Source organism: Pseudophryne corroboree, chromosome 7 (assembly GCF_028390025.1).
Source record: "Pseudophryne corroboree isolate aPseCor3 chromosome 7, aPseCor3.hap2, whole genome shotgun sequence".
In the NCBI taxonomy this organism is placed as follows: domain Eukaryota; kingdom Metazoa; phylum Chordata; class Amphibia; order Anura; family Myobatrachidae; genus Pseudophryne; species Pseudophryne corroboree.
Window position 1 is genome coordinate 48,302,344 of NC_086450.1, and position 16,972 is coordinate 48,319,315.

The 16,972-nt window shown below is 45.6% G+C and overlaps 1 protein-coding gene and 1 long non-coding RNA gene across 5 annotated transcripts in view; one reads left to right on the forward strand and one right to left on the reverse strand.

Moving 5' to 3' along the window:
• Window positions 1-16,972, reverse strand: part of ERBB4 (erb-b2 receptor tyrosine kinase 4) — a 1,260,323-nt gene that overhangs the window by 868,207 nt on the left and 375,144 nt on the right. The gene's annotated exons all lie outside the window — the stretch shown is intronic.
• The window catches only part of LOC134943349 (uncharacterized), a 93,822-nt gene that overhangs the window by 48,587 nt on the left and 28,263 nt on the right, over window positions 1-16,972 (forward strand). For both annotated transcript variants that reach the window (XR_010181487.1, XR_010181486.1), the window contains exon 4: window positions 12,763-12,918. This is a non-coding gene — a long non-coding RNA (uncharacterized LOC134943349). The remainder of the gene's footprint in view (window positions 1-12,762; window positions 12,919-16,972) is intronic.

The window sequence follows — 16,972 nt, forward strand, 5'->3', positions numbered from 1 at the left end:
ACTGAACTGATCGCAGTGGCAGAGTAAGTGTCGAGCTACTCGGAAACTGCAAAGAAATTTCTAATCGCAATTTTGAGAATCTTTCGTTCGCAATTCTGCTAAGCTAAGATTCACTCCCAGTAGGCGGCGGCTTAGCGTGTGCAATGCTGCTAAAAGCAGCTAGCGAGCGAACAACTCGGAATGAGGGCCATGGTTTTGCCCAACTGCTAAAAAATTTCATGCTGCGATCAACTTGGAATTACCCTCATTGTGTTTCCAATGCTATTTGTCTGCATCAGCGAATGTAACCACAGTAATAAGAGGGGAGGGCTGCCATATGTAAAAGTAACATTCCCCAGGCTACATGAGGACGATCGTACTTCTAAAGTAGAGACAAAGGATGTTTTCAAAACTATGTATACCTACTGTGTTTATTACGCAATATGTAAATGTTAACCCTTCGCTGCTAGACACTCTACATCTTTTTTTATTACGTAATTCCCACCAGAATGACCATAGTTGACACATCTGGAACTACGTTTGGTTTTGTTGTGTCTGCTCCTTTTGCTTCTCCTGTGTTACCATTAGGAAGAGTTAGGCGTTTGTGGGTGCACCTAGGACATTGGGTGAGGAATACAATATCGCCCAGTCTGAGGTTTTATATGGACGAGCCACCGGCTGCTCTTCCTCCTGTGATACGCTGAGAGTGTGTTGCTGGTTTGTGGTGTCATGGCGCAGCGCCACACTGCCAGTCTGTGGGACAGGAGACGCTGCATCTTAGCCCCCTGCCTGCTAAGGCAAGAGGCTGCAAACGGGGGGCACCACTTCCTGGAGGGCAAGGTGCGAATCATGTCACCCCCCCCCTTCCCGGCTGCGGGAGGCTGTGTGCGGCTGCAGGGATTTGGTGGCAGCTGGTCGGGAGACTTGCCCACACTTTAGGGGGACTGATTCCTCCTCTTCTTTAGTATATTGGTCTCTATGGAGAACCTCTGTCATTTTAGGGTATCCGGCCTTTAGGTCGAAAGCACTTAGGTCGACACTCAGGTCGACCACTATTGGTCGACGTGCATTAGGTTAATAGGTTGACATGGTCACTAGGTCAACATGGCAAAGGTCGACACATGAAAAGGTTGACATGAGTTTTTCACACACAAAAATATTTTTTCATTTTTTTTAACCTTTTCATACTTGACAATACCTGTGGACTACAATTGTGAAGCGAAACCTGTGCCGAGCGCAGCGGCAGCCGAGCGAGACACCTTGCCCGAAGTTTGTGAGCCATGCGAGGGGATACGGTCATTTTACGAAGAAAACGATACAAAAAAATATATATAAAAAGCTCATGACAACCTTTTCCCATGTCGATCCTTTTCCATGTTGACCGAATGACCGTGTCGACCTATTTCAGGTGTTGACCTAGTCACTGTCGACCAATAGTGGTCGACCTCATGACTGTCTACCTAGTTACTGTCGACCCTATGATCAACACCCCACTTTAGGGTCCAATGGCCCTCATTCCGAGTTGATCGCTCGCAAGGCGAATTTAGCAGAGTTGCTCAGGCTAAGCCTACGCCTACTGGGAGTGTATCTTAGCTTCTTAAAATTGCGACCGATGTATTCGCAATATTGCGATTACAAACTACTTAGCAGTTTCAGAGTAGCTTCAGACTTACTCGGCATCTGCGATCAGTTCAGTGCTTGTCGTTCCTGGTTTGACGTCATAAACACACCCAGCGTTCGCCCAGACACTCCCCCGTTTCTCCGGCCACTCCTGCGTTTTTTCCGGAAACGGTAGCGTTTTTATCCACACGCCCCGAAAACGTTGTGTTTCCGCCCAGTAACACCCATTTCCTGTCAATCACACTACGATCGCCGGAGCGATGAAAAAGCCGTGAGTAAAAATACTATCTTCATTGTAAAATTACTTGGCGCAGTCGCAGTGCGAATATTGCGCATGCGTACTAAGCGGAATTTCACTGCGATGCGATGAAAAATACCGAGCAAACGACTCGGAATGAGGGCCAATGTACACAAAAGGCATCACAACAGGGGAAAGGCACCTTTTCTACTGCTAGGCAATATTTCTTTCACTTTGTAAATGACCCCCAGAGAAATACACTATAAGAACTCCAATGTACGAATTATAGTAAAACACAACATAAACACAAAGTGCAGCAGAAACACTAATATACAGCAGTTTATACAGCTACTCTACTGGGGTAAACACGTACAATAACACCGTGCACTTTACAGCTGTCTGTGGACTGATATAAACGGAAAAGCCTTTGTGAGCCACGTTAAGCCTGTGGGCAGCCAAGTGAAAAAATCTGACATATAAAAGCGGACAGAATAATAAATATGATATATGTAACCTAATAATGACAGCAGAGTAATATACCCAAAGGAGAGTATATAATTCTGTCAGGAAAAAAAAAAAAAAAACAGGAACGCTTTAATTTTATAGCAGATAAGAGACGGCCGGCTCACTCCCGCCTGTCCTTCTCAGGATTGCTGTGAAATCATATTTGACTGACAGAATGTCCAAAAAGTACACCAGAGGTCATGGTGCCGCGTAAGGGTTAAATCCACTGCCAGCCAATGGGATAGAAGCTCTCTCAGTGCTGCAGGACAGCAACAGATGTGAGAGGATGTGGCAGCTCCTTGGATAAGGTCTGATTGTATTAGACAGAGCACAGCCGCAAGAATAAATATTTAGAAGCAGGAGGTGGCATTGAATACATATCAAAGTGTCAGATCCCATATCAGCCAGCTGACAAGCACTCACCCATACGCCACCTCTCCTAGCAGCCCCTCCCCACCCTCTGCCTCTCTCCCAGGTTTCCTGCACTAAACTCTCCGCTCACTCCCTCCCTCGCTATAATGGCAAATGATTGCTACAGGCTTTCACATTGTCTAATAAAGTTCAATTAGCTAGGTGACATCGCCGATAACGTCTCAAAAATCCCATGGTACTGTAATTCATTTATTTGGGCATAAAATAAAATAAAAATGTAAAATGTGCATTTACGCCAATGTGTAACTGCAAACTATGATTATCGCTTTTGGTTGCCTGTTTATGAAGATTTTATAGCACTGCTCTTTGCAGCAAGAGAGAAAGTTTGTGCAATTTTAAGAAAATTGGCAACTGGGCAACGCTGTGCTCTACCCCGGCACTAGCCAGCAGCGGTAAGAGCAGTCTTAAGGTGCATACACACTTGCCGATAAAATGAGCGACGCCGCTCATTTTCACCCTTCCTGAGCGCCGTCGCTCACTTTCTCTGCAAGTGTGTACGCTGACCAGCAATGCGCAGCCCCGCGGGTCGTTAACGATCCTCGCTGTCGGCCATGCAGGCAGCTCAATTTGGACTGTCGTCCAAGAGCTGCCTACACAGCCGGGCCGCGACGTGATGTCACTGAGAATATGAACGTCATATCACTCAGTGCGTATGCCCGGCCGCCAACCGCCCCGGCGCGGGAGGAGAAACACTAGGCAACTTCGCTCATAGAGCACGTCGCAAAATGTGTACCCACCTTACCCGTCGCTGGCCCAGCCAATGCATGCTTGAACTGTCTTCCTGGGCTTCTAGTTCCATATTTAACATAAATAAAGACATTTTGTTTAAATCTAAATAAATAACAAATAGAAAAATAAATAAATTGTATATTAAATAAATAAATAAATTATTTTTTATTTTAATAATATTCCCCCCCCCCCCCCCCCCGTGGGCTCACCAAGCTACTGCCATGATATATTGACTTCATATGAGGCCACTGGTGATCAAAGGAGGTTACCACCGGGGCTTGTCATCCCCAGAACAAGGGCTCTGATAAACAGGCATGAGCCCTAAATCTTGAAAAAACTCCCAGAATTAAGGGGCTACAGTAAGTGTAAATAGATCCCATCATTCAATTGTAGCAGAATTGAAATTACAACAGGCCAGCGGCATATCCAAGTTAAGGCTTTTATGATTTTAAAGGAACAAACCAAACGATTTTAAAGGAACAAACCAAACGATTCAGTTGCCTTATTTTGGATGCCAAATACAGTACAACAGTTCCAATTAATCAAGTTTTCCAAATATTTAGTTAAAGATTTCCAGTGTCAAAAAACAATTGTCCTGTGAAAACTGGGACACGACATGGGAGACTACACGCAAGGCTAAAGTCATTGACAGTGATGCACGCACTTAAATAGCAAAGCAAATGTTAGTAAAGCAAATATAAAAACGTAAAAAAGAAACTCTACCTGCTGACTATGAGGGCAGTGTCGGCAGGGACTCTTAGAATGCTGTGATTCTCTGATCAGGAAACCGTGGCATTCTAAAGCGATGATACGCTCAGTCAGTGGAACATGAAAGTGGATGTGGAGCGCTGTGCCCTTGTCACACTAAAGCTCTTCTGCCGCCAACAGAAAAGCATGCCGCATTTTGACAATGGAATCACTTTGCTAAGACCGGGAAACAGCTTTCACCCTTCACTTCCCATTATACTGACTGAGCCGACACCCTCATCAGAACATCATGGCACTCTAAAACACCCGCTTGGCACTGCCCTTAGGCTATGTAAAACTCAAATAAGCTTAAAATCAAATAAGATACGGTTAACGTGTATTTATAATATTATGATTCAATTGCAATGTTTGTTACAGCATTCTAAATGGTTAATGCTGTGTAAATATACACAATGGAGTTCTATGGAAAGACCAATTAAGGTGCGCCACCCACAGTCCAATTCTTTCCCTTTCCTTCAAAACTCAATTAAGTACTCATTAAGGGGGTCATTCCGCACACTTGCAAAGCAAAAATACACTCCCCCATAGGCAGCGAGCGATCAACTCGGAATGACCCCCTCAGAACATTGGTACATCATACAGAAAAGAAGCTTTAAGATACTGTACATTGTAGTAGTACTGTTGTAGAAAAGAGAAAATACAAGCTTTTGTCTATCTAAAAGCAACAAACGTTCTCCTCAACCCAACTGTGTTACTTATTTATTTAACAATCACTGTTGAAGGCTATAAAAAAATCTTCGTTAATATGTTTTTCCTTGGTTTTTTTTTTCTTTAGGCTTTTATGAATGATTTTTAGTTCTACACAGCTTCACGGTAATGTGACTAACACAGTCACATCGCACATAATATAGTGATAAGAGAGGATTTGGAATGCCCCATTGAGCTCAGTTTCACTGTTACATCCTCCCCCTACTTATCCCCACTGTGTTCTCACATTACATACTGAGCCTGTTGGGCAGATTTACTAAAGCTTCCATAACTTAACAGTGGTGGTGTTGTCCATAGCAACCAATCAGATTCTATTATTTTCTAGAATGCATTATAGATATGATAGCTAGAATTGGATTGGTTGCTATCACCACTTTTCATTTTCAGAAACCTTAGTAAATCTATCCCATGTGACTGTATTTGTAACTGGCAGCCCTACTTCTCTGTCCTACAGGGAGATTTTGAAAATACATTCTAAAAATGATTTGTAGAAAGACAGATGAGTATTTAAAAGGTTATTAACTTGTTGTTTAAAAAAGGGGGAATTCAATTGGCCACGGTAAATCATCACAGCAAATTGACCCCCCACCCCCACCCTTTCAGGGCTATTATGCTGTCCCAAATTCTGGGCAGTCATCAGGGATTTTTTTCCTCCTGCCTCAGGCAGATGGGGAAAAAATGCCCGATAACAGCCCAGTGTTTACGGACCCAGCTACAAAAACAAATAGGTCTGGAAACTTATCCTGGGTCCTATGTGTATTTAGGATAAAACGGTAAAATTTTTGTGCCCCCCCCAAAAAAAGGGGTATAATTGAATAACCCAATGCGATACATCGGCCACCCCCTCTCATTACTTCCACGAGCCCGGCTAGATTTCTGGGCATGCGCAATATATATTGCGGATTGTGGAGTCTGCAGCCCCCCAGTCTGAAAATGGTAGGTACCGCCGCTGGTAATAGGGGCATATTGAAGAAGACGCCTTTTTAGACTGGATAGGAAAAACTATCGGAACTCCTTATTATAGATGAGCGAAACATATAAATTTATGCACAATTCACTATAATGCAAACTAAGGAGATACAAAGGAAATCAACTTTACTCCTGTTCCTGTAATTACCATATGCATTTTGTATCTATGATCTCACTTTCATTCTCCGAAGCGCAGGATAGAATTTGAAGCATTGTGTTACATTACTGTGCTCTGTTTGGTACGAGAATTGTGCGCCTTCTGTTCTGCTGCATTTCCAGAAAAAAGGTGCAGTAACCGTACATAGCGCAGCATCGCTTTAGGGAAACAAATGGTTTTCTGTACATAAAGAATGACCCTAGTCACAAAATAACACAACACAGCTCTTTGTCTCTGCAACACACAAAGTGGTCATTAGATTGCAATTAATTAGCAATGTAGCTAACAACAAACAGACAGAGACAGACTGTACTGAGAGATCCAGGGAGATGGTACAAATTGAATCAGTCTAGGAATGTACTAAGAAACAAGCTATATTACAGCATTGATATAGGAAACTCATCCACCTGATCGTCTTCCCATATCAAACTATGGGATGTAGTCAGGTGACTGGCGGTCGGGATCCCGGCAGTCAGCATTCCAATGCCGGCAGGGGGCCCAGGGCTATTCCCACTCGTGAGTGTCCACGACACCCATAGAGTTGGCGAGCCCGCAAGGCGCCTCCTTGCGCCCGCCACCCTGCCAGCATCCTGTCGGCCAGGATCCCGGCGTCGGCATGCTGACAGCCGGGATTCCGACCGCCGTTTACGCAACCCCAAACTGCTAACCTTTGGTTTTCTGTGTTATATTTACCACTAATATATAGCCTGGGACATATGGTTAGGATTATACAAGTGCAATAGTTTAAAACCACTTTGATAATAGGTGTCATTGTTTTTTTATTCCCGCAGTCAACTGTTGTGACAAAACTGAAGCTGCATGGCATGGTGGACTAAACCTGACCACGTGCTACAGTATTACCGGCAATACCAGGTAACCAGATCAATGCCATAACTTATCTGGTGGCCTGGTCATTACTGGAGGCCCCCGATAACTACATATCGAACCCGCCACAAGTTGCTGTGGTGGACAGTTATGTCCAAGGGCAAATCTGTATTGCTCCAGCAGTGGAACAGCTGGTCTGAGGAGCGGGTGGTATTCATGTGACCGCCGGTCAGCTGACCGACAGTCACATGACCTCCTCCGTGAGCCCGACGGCTCACTATCCCGATGGTCGGCATGCCGGCCAACAGGGACTATTTCCACTCGTGGGTGTCCACGACACCCATAGAGTGGGAATAGAACCCGTGGCGACCGCAGGTCGCCACCGAGCCCGCAGCGTGGCGAGCGCAGCGTGGCGAGCGCAGCGAGCCCGCAAGGGGCTTGCTGCACTCGCCCCTCCCCGCCGGGATCCCGGCGTCGGTATGCTGCCGGGATCCCGGCGTCGATAAGGTGACCGGCGGTCAGGAGACCGCCGGTCACCAGTACTACGCCCCTGAGGAGCAGCTGTCCAATGATCCTTGCTAGTGGCACTGCTAATTACTAGCGGTAAGAGTTTACACTGCCTGGCGCACAGACAGGGCCACTGCACTACGGAACACTGTGGAGACGAGTGATTCTACGTGTGTAAAGGGCCTATAGGTGATAATGTATAGGCCCCCTATCCTTACCAAGCACAATGCCTGATAATAATAAAAAATAATCAGATCATTCCTGAGTTTGGAAATACAATGTCCAGTATTGCTCTGCATGTGGTGACATCTTCTGACCGCACATAGGGGCCTATTTATTAAATCATATTTGCAGGATATCCCCTGAAAACACCCATTTCGGGAGGTACCTGTAAATATTGAGAATACCCCAACTGCATCTACAGTATGCATGTTCGATCGCAAAAGTTAGAAACCTATGGGTCTAGTTATTTGATGAATTTACCAATCCACATTCCGGAGTAGAATGGTGTTAGTTATTGTAGCCTACGGGCTACTTTGCACAAAAAGTACTGGAGAGGGATCTGTACGACACTTCTCCTGCACTCTCCACTCACGCATGCATGGCTAGCAGACTGCACTGGTGCAGAATCAACGCACAGACAAGTAATCCCAACAGACAAGTAATCGCATTGGTGATCTGTTCCAACACACCGTAGGTACAGGTTCCTTTCCGAGCCCCTGTCTCTAAGAGCGCTTTTTTTTTATATATCCAGGCGATATTTCATTTTTTATTGCCGTGAATAGCGGTGAAAATAAACGATAATTATTAACAGTCCTCGGAGTAGCTCATTTGTGATCTGGGCACTGAGATGAATGCTTCATTGTCAGACGACAAGAAAGCATTTCCAGAATACTTGAAATGAAACTGTGGCGTATCTAGGAGAAAATTAGCTGAAACGAATCCCCATTCCAGTCAGTTAAAGTGTGAGCTCAATAAAGGCAAAATTGTGATGTTCTGTACTTTGCTTTATATATCACTTCACATTGCGCACGCAAACCACTACGCCGGAACCCTTTTCTGCTGGCAATCCACGCTCCTATCATTCATACTGATTTCACAGTTTAGGTATGCATGGATTGTTCAGCGTTACGGATATAAGTATATTTGTATTGCAGCCTAATATAAATGAGAATCGCACCATCTTCTGTTACAGTTCTGCCCTATTGTCACTGGGGTCCATGGAAGCTGACATCACTTATGGAAATAAGATTTTGTCGTTTCCCTGTGTCTGTGGGAAATGATCATTAATATGCCCTTGTGAGGATTTTCTAAAAGCTTCTTGTCATCTCAGGAATGCAATAAGTACCTAGGCTCAGGCATGTGCTCCAGGGACGTTGGTGTTTGGGGAACAGAATCTCGCTGCTTGTGCTGTGACGGATTTCCCAAAAAGCAAAACAGGAAAACAGCAGCAATTGTGATATGCTATAGTGCATGCAAACGAAGCAACGCACATTGCATAGCGCAAAGCAAGATAAACAATCAGCTTCATTAATCATGGGGGCTGTCACCAAATTCCAGGTTTCCTTCGTTACTCTAGACTTCATCTGCCTGAACCCCAAGCTCTATGCTGTTGTTAGTGTCACCAGGTCCCTTCCAGTCTCATGGGTCCTTTGCCCTGACAGATCTGGACACACAGAGCTTTGCAGTCTGTCAATTTTATGTGTGCTGCCCCGAAGTGACTATCACACAAAGAGAACAATCTTAGCAGTATGAACACGAAGCCTAAAACATTCAGACCAGAGAGAGAACCTAGAAGTAAAAAATGGGAAGGAAAGTGGAATGGGCACATAAGCCAAGCCATCCCACGCTATGTTGTATATAGAGATGTGTGACATGTTTAACACTGTTCTGCCACCTTGTTCTCCATTTGGTTGTGAAGTTTTACAGGTGTGATTTTTTGGGGGTTATGTAATCAGTCACTAGATTACGAAACCAAATGCGATTCTTAGTAAATTTACCCCTACGTGTCAATGATGCACTCACTTTATTGTGGTATACAGTGATATTACTAGACAAATATGTGCCTAATTCAGGTTGGATCACAGTGTGCGATCCAACCGTATATAATGAGAAAAAGATGCGGGTGCATGCGCCTGCATTTTCTGCGGGGGGTCGCATAAAAGGCGACTGCCTTTGCCTGTCAATCAGGCAGAGGCGGTGGCGGGGCGGGGGGGGGGGGGGAGCGGGCAATGCTCCGTTTCCACGGAGGAGGCAGAGCGTTGCGGGTGTGGAAGCGGCCACACAGGGGGCGGTGTGGCGTGTACGGGGGCATGATCATGGCGGCTGCATGACGTCACACGCAGCCGCAGTGATCGAGAACATAGCTACGGCCCTCCTGCGGGCGCAACTAAGCTGTGCCGGAAGGAGCCATCCTCAGTTTCTGCTAACAAGCAGAAATTGCTATGCGTCCGCAATTTTTGCTTATTGAACGGGGGGAGGCGCCGGTTAGCATGCGATCCTTACTGCATTAGGCCCTGAATGTCTCAATGTTAATTTCAGGATATAAAATAGCCAGCACAGAAGTACAGTACTGTAGTATCGGGTTAAGCCTCTCTTCCTGCAGGGATATCTAGAGAAAAGCGTTCTGTCTAATTGTTGGAATTACTTAATTTTGTTTGTGAGTGCTAAAGGGAAACACGCACACTGTGGCTGAGACAGTAAATCACCGGCTCTGTGCACGTAAGCCTCCAGCGTGATTCATGGCTGTCCAAATCTTGACTTTTTCCTGATTATGCAGAATATGTCTATCACATTCATTGTATCTCATTCTACACAGTAAGTCCTTGCCAGCTTGTAAAGGGACTGAGAACTCTGAGGCTCAATCTGAGAAAATGCTTTGTATTCCTTCTGTTTCCTAACTCCGTGTTTTGTCTGTTATCAGTATTAAAACAATCAAATCTCAGCGTAACATTTCCGGTTTTGTTGATTTGGAATTGTCTCACTTTATGATATCTGTGGTTACTTGTGTAGAAGGGGCTTAGACTACGAGGCTAAAAACAGCGCTATCCATGAATTAATGGCATTACTAAACATGTATAGTTGTAGCCTAATGTAAGGAATCGAGTGACTGAGGGGGTCATTCCGAGTTGATCGCACGGTAGCTGTTTTTAGCTGCTGTGCGATCAGATAGTCGCCGCCTATGGGGGAGTGGTTTTTTTGCATAGCAAGGCTGCGATCGCTTGTGCAGCCGATCTATGCAAAAACATTTTGTGCAGTGTAGGAGTAGATCCTGACTTACTCACCCACTGCAATCACTTCAGCCTGTCAGGTCCCGGAATGGACGTCAGACATCCGCCCTCCAAACGCTTGGACACGCCTGCGTTCGGATCAGCAGTCCCCGAAAACGGTCAGTTGACGCCCGGATCCGCCTCCTGCCTGTCAGTCTTCTTGCGGCCGCCGCTGCAAAGTCTTTCTTCGTCGTTCTCGTCGTTGCCCAGCGACGTACATGCGCAGTTCCGACCCGATCGCACGGCTGCGAAAAAGTGCTGCGTGCGATCGGGTCGGAATTACCCCCATAGACCTCACAGGTCAAACTATTATCCATTTACACATGCGTGACCTGGTTGAAATTTGAGCAGTAGAACTTGGCGCTCTGACTTGGGTTCCAGTTCCACTAAAAAAAAACAAAAAAACACCTGAACTCTGGCAAAAACACAATTTTCTGATGGAGAAAGGGCTTTTCTACCCAGGCACCAGAGTGAGGTCTGCAATACCAGCCAGCTGCAGCCCTTATACTAAATTAAGAATGAGACTTTTTTGAAAAATGTCCACGACAGATCTATCAGCTATATACTTCTATACGTTGAGCTAAACATACATTTCATTTATACAATTTGGAAATTGTTTAATTTTCCATGTCTCTAAAGGAAATGTCTGTCACTTATCTCTCTACCTGGACATCATTTCCCTCTTATTCATCCCTCCCTTACTTATCTGTGTTCCCTTTCCTCTTTCTCTTGTGTATTCCCTTCACTTTGCATCATTCTCACTTCAGGATGATTAATTTCTACACAATTTTCCTCATAAATTCCCAGCACTGCTTTCTGCACTATCTCCATTTGTTTTAGGGGTTTCCTTTATACATATCTGGGATGTAGTTGGCATCCCGATGTATGGAATGCCAGCGGTCAGGACACCACCACTGGGATTCCAAAACCTGTCAGAATACCAATGTTAGAATTCCGACTGCTGGAATAGCGAACGTACTGTAAGTATCTGGGCAAGGTTTGCAGGGGGGAAGGTTAGGGCTAGGAAGTGAGGGGAGGGTTAGGTTGCAGGGGGAGGGTTAGGCTGCGGGGGGATGTTAGGGTTAGGCAGTGAAGGGAGGGTTAGGTTGCGGGGGGAGGGTAAGGGTTAGGCTGCTGGGGGAGGGTAAGGGTTAGGCTTCTGGGGGAGGTTAGGGTTAGGCTGTGAGGGGAGGGTTAGGGTTAGGCTGTGGGAGGGAAGTTAGGATTAGGCTGCGGGGGGAGGGTTAGGCTCTGGGGGAGAGGTCACTGTTAGGCTGCTGGGGGGAAGGTAAGGTTTAGGCTATGGTGGGAGGGTTAGGGTTAAGCTGCAGGTGGAGGATTAGGGTCAGGCTGTGGGGAGAGGTTAGGGTTAGGCTACGGTGGGAGGGTTAGGCTGCTGGGAGAGGGTTTGGGGTTAGGCTGCGGGGGGAGGGTTAGGGTTAGGCTGTGGGGGGAGAGGTTACGGTTAGGCTGTGGGGAGGGAGGGTTATCTTCCATTCTCAGCCCTGCCGGTGTTTTAACAGTCAGGATGCCGGGTTCGGTATCTTGACCACCAGCATCCTGACTGCTGGTCTCCCAGACCCTTTTCTCCATGCCAGGTCTTTTTCTTAATGTTTCACTTCAGGAGCAATTTAAGAGAGGAGGAGGCTGTGTGCAGTCTCAGTGTGTCCCTCTCACTGGCACAGTTGCAGAACTGCATGCCCAGGTCTCCAGAAACATGGCGCCAAGGCCATGATCTTGGAGGTTCCTATACTGCACAAATCTACGGGAAAATGGTAGCTGCACCAAACTCCAGAGCGGTAAGTATAATGTATGTGTGCACGGTGAGCGGTGTGAGCCCCCCGTGTGTACCGCACACACTGTACACATTATAGATACTCCCAAGTTCCACTGTATCTTTCTCTCTTTCCCTTTTATTCTAACAATCATTTTATTCTGTGGCTTTTTCTTTTCACATCCTTTATTTCCCTCACCCCAGCTGGGTATTCACAACAATTTGAAGCAGTGCCTTCCAGGCAGCAATATTCTGATCCTAACCTGAGCCTTCTCCCTTTCAGGTCCTTCATGAATTCCTCATGTACAGAGAATATTGAGCAAGGTGACAAAAGATGTCAAATGGCCACAGATATTAAACCGTCAGTGGTGTCGGGTTTCAGCGGCAGCCGGCAGGAAGATTGCGTACAAGAAAAGAATAACCTACCGACCCACTCCAGGTATGTTTTCTACAATGTGCCTGCACTTATTAATCGTATTAATATGGAAAGTCTTTCAATCTATCCACAGGGGCCGCAACTGTTTAATAATACAATGTTTGTGACTCTCATTCTAGAGCTTAGCACAAAAATTGGAGCCCAATTAAATCAGTCTATAGCTAACATAATGTGAGCCAAGATTACAGTGACGGGTAATCGAGTGCCGCCCATCTATTTTATAGACTGCAACCATATTCACCCTATGGGGGTCATTCCGACCCGTTCGCACGCAGAGGTTCTTCGCTGCGGTGCGAACGGGTCTGGAATGCGCATGCGCGGTGTGTGCATTGTGCACACGGGCAACGACGCTGACAGAGAAGAAAGCGGCCGCAGTGGCGACCGCACGAAGATGGACAGCAAGAGGGCGTTCTGGGGCGTCAACTTACCGTTTGCTGCTGTTTTCGGGGAGTGGTAAGTAAAACACAGGCGTGTCCTGGCGAACGGAGGGCAGAGGTGTGACAAAGCCGGCCCCATCATCGCTGGATCCGTTGCACTGGGTAAGTAGGTGCAGGGCTAGTCTTGTTTTGCAGGAAACTTTTTTAGCTTAGCAGGGCTGCACAAGCGATCGCAGCCCTGCTATGCTAAGATACACTCCCCCATAGGCGGAGATTAGTTGATTGCACCAGCAGCAAAAAGTTGCTTGGTGCGATCAACTCGGAATGAGGGCCTTTATCAGTTGACTCTCTGTGAGTGACGGACACATTTTATAAAGACTTTGGGCTAGATGCATCATCACTTGGAAAGTGATAAAATGGAGAGTGAAAACGTACCAGCCAATCAGCTCCTAACTGCCATGTCACAGGCCCTGTTTGAAAAATGTCAGTTAGGAGCTGATTGGCTGGTACTTTTTCACAATCCATTTTATCACTTCCCAAGCGATGATGCATCTGGCCCTTTTGTCTTTAAAATGTTATTGTTTGTCAATAAATGTTCTGGTGTCAAAATGAAACTTGGAATATCCAGAAGATGAGAAATAGGATAACACCATGTCGAGAGTCAACAAGAGGCGAGAGTTCCTGATCAACATATTGCACAAGATGAATAAGTCAATATTCACATTAATAGACTAATTATGTGTGTATGTGCATGTCTGTTGATGGTCTTGCACATGAGACTTTATGCAAATGCAGCTACAAGTCCTTCCCCGGTGTACATCTGTGCGTCAGAATCGGGATCCGGTCTCTAGGTCGACAGTAACTAGGTCGACACTATTTAGGTCGACCACTATTGGTCAACAGTGACTAGGTCGACAGGGTTTGTAGGTCGACAGGGTCTCTAGGTCGACATGTTCTAGTTCAACAGGGCAAAAGCTCGACGTGAGTTTAAAAAAAAATAAAAAAATTTGTTGAACCTTTTCATACTTAACGATCCACGTGGACTACAATTGGAAACGGTAACCTGTGCCGAGCGTGGCGAGCGAAACGAGCCATGCGAGGGGACACGGTGCACTCATGTTGACCTAGAGACCCTGTTGACCTAGTTACTGTCGACCAATAGTGGTCGCCCTAAACACTATCTACCTTCCATATCACACCCGTCAGAATGTGCAAGGTCAGGGATACCTACTTTGTGCATCATTAGATGCAACAATCGGTCACACCATCAAAACTTGCAACAGCCCTCAAGCAAGGTCCAGAATCTCCATCAGATCAGGTCCTGCAATGTGTGGGAGAAGGCATCTGAGTTCACAACCTCTTCAGTGACAAGCCCACATTAACATAGCCACCATCCAGGAATGCCTAATAGTGTTAAGTTTTTGTGTGAACTTACCAGTATATTTTTGGATTGTGGGTAGAAACTGGAGTACCCGGAGGAAACCCACGCAAGTACGGGGAGAATGTACAAACTCCACACAGAGCCACGGTGGGAATTGAACCCATGACATCAGTGCTGTGAGGCAGACATTGACATTGTGTGTGAAACAGACCCTAAGATGCAACCGTGTTTCTTCCTGTTCTTAATGTTGAGTAACATAGCTTTACATTGTGTACACTACACATATACTGTTGGCACTTAATAAATAAGCTCTACCTGCAAAAGAATTACTAGTCAAGAAAATATCCAACGCCAGAGCTGTGGAGTTGAGGATATTAAATACTGGAGTGTTCTCTCCAGTGACTCTGAGCTCCATCATGACGCTTTCATCATTTAAGTTTAGTAACTTGGCGACACGCAGGTCCAAAGTCATGTCAATGATCTTGTCAGGGAATCGCTCTCCCCTCTATTAAATTATTCTCTTGAAAGAGAACCATGTGAACTTTTTATTTCAATATTTTGATATTTTGTCTAAATTGACCAAGAAAAGTGCTTCATAATTATATATTCCATTAAGAATAATAACTCAGTTTTCAATATGCTGGCCTCCTCATTTGTAGCGTCATTCCATAGGCACTTAATGAATTACCTAAACCGATGCGACAAGTTACAGTGTCTGTTGTTTTCCTATCTGAAAAGAAAGAGGGATGCCTTCCAAATGTTTGATTTTATAAAAAGACCATGAGCAATGTACTAAATATATGATATACTACACGTAGCAACAAGGGCGTAGCTACTATAGGTGCAGGCAGTGCAGCGGCTATGGGGCCCAGAGCTGAGAGGGGCCCAGCTTCCCTGTCAAAGTTACATGTGTTATATACAGGGTGTAGCTACCATAGGTGCCGGCAGTGCAGCTGCTATAGGGCCCAGAGATGAGAGGGGCCACCTTCCTTGTCACAGTTACATGTGTAATATATAAGGGTGCAGCTACCATAGGTTCAGGCAGTGCAGCAGCTATGGGGCCCAGAGCTGAGAGGGGCCCAGCTTCCCTGTCACAGTTACATGTGTTATATACAGGGTGTAGCTACCATAGGTGCAGGGAGTGCAGCTGTTATGGGGCCCAGAGCTGAGAGTGGCCACCTTCCCTGTCACAGTTACATGTGTTATATACATTTTTCGCCATTGGGTGGTACGTAGGGGTCCTTTCAAACTTTTTCCTTGGGGCCTGCAATATATCTAGGTATGCCCCTGGACCTGCTCATTATAGTGTGGTATAAAATGAACTGGAGGGCATTATAATGTTATATAATATGAACTGGGGCACTGTAATGAGGCACAATATGAACGGGGAGCACTATATATCATAATGTGAATTGGGGGTACTGTGCGGCATAATGTGTACTGGCAGCTCTGAAATGTGACATAGGCGGAACTTAAGCACTACTGTGATGCATTAATGAAACTAGGGCACTACTATGGGGCATAACATTAAATAAGGCTCTACTATGGTCCAGAAAATGAACTACGGCACTATTACAGGGCATAACATTAACAACTGCTGCAGAGAAGTGTCTCTCTAGAAGCACTGGGACGGGGGCCCCTTCAAAATGTTGCTATGGGGCCCACAAAGTTCTGTCTATGCCCTTGCGTAGTAATGCTTCATTAATGAATGCATTTTAATAGTTGCCTTTTACTAGAAATGAGGCAATGTTAAATGGATGTACATGTATCCCAAAACATAACAAATATAAATACTACGGGTGTGATCCGGACTTGTGGGGCACATGTGCGAAAGTCAGCAGCTGCAGATTTACTACCTCACACTGAAGCAAATATCCATCTGCAATGTATCTGTCCATCGTCATGCATATGGCCTCTCCGGTTACTGTTTTTCTGTACACTGCCATCATTGTTAGCCCAATGCCTAGCGCAAAAGATCTGTCTGAAACAGGCGTCCAATCTCCACCTGCATGCCGCAAACAAGCACAAAAGTTGACCGATATGTTCTCTTTGCTCCTATGAGATGCACCAGTCTATGCTGCCTGTAACCACCCAGTTGCTGGCCAGAAACGCCCACTTCACGTACAAAGACAGTCTGTAATTGCTATCTTTAGTGCATGTGCAGTCTACAGATAATGTGAGGATGCGCCCACCTTTGAACCTCTGACTCAGAATCAGGCCTGTGTCTCTAAATACATTTATTTTACACACGCACAGACTTAGGGGGTGATTCCAAGTTGTTCGCTCGTTAGTTTTTTTT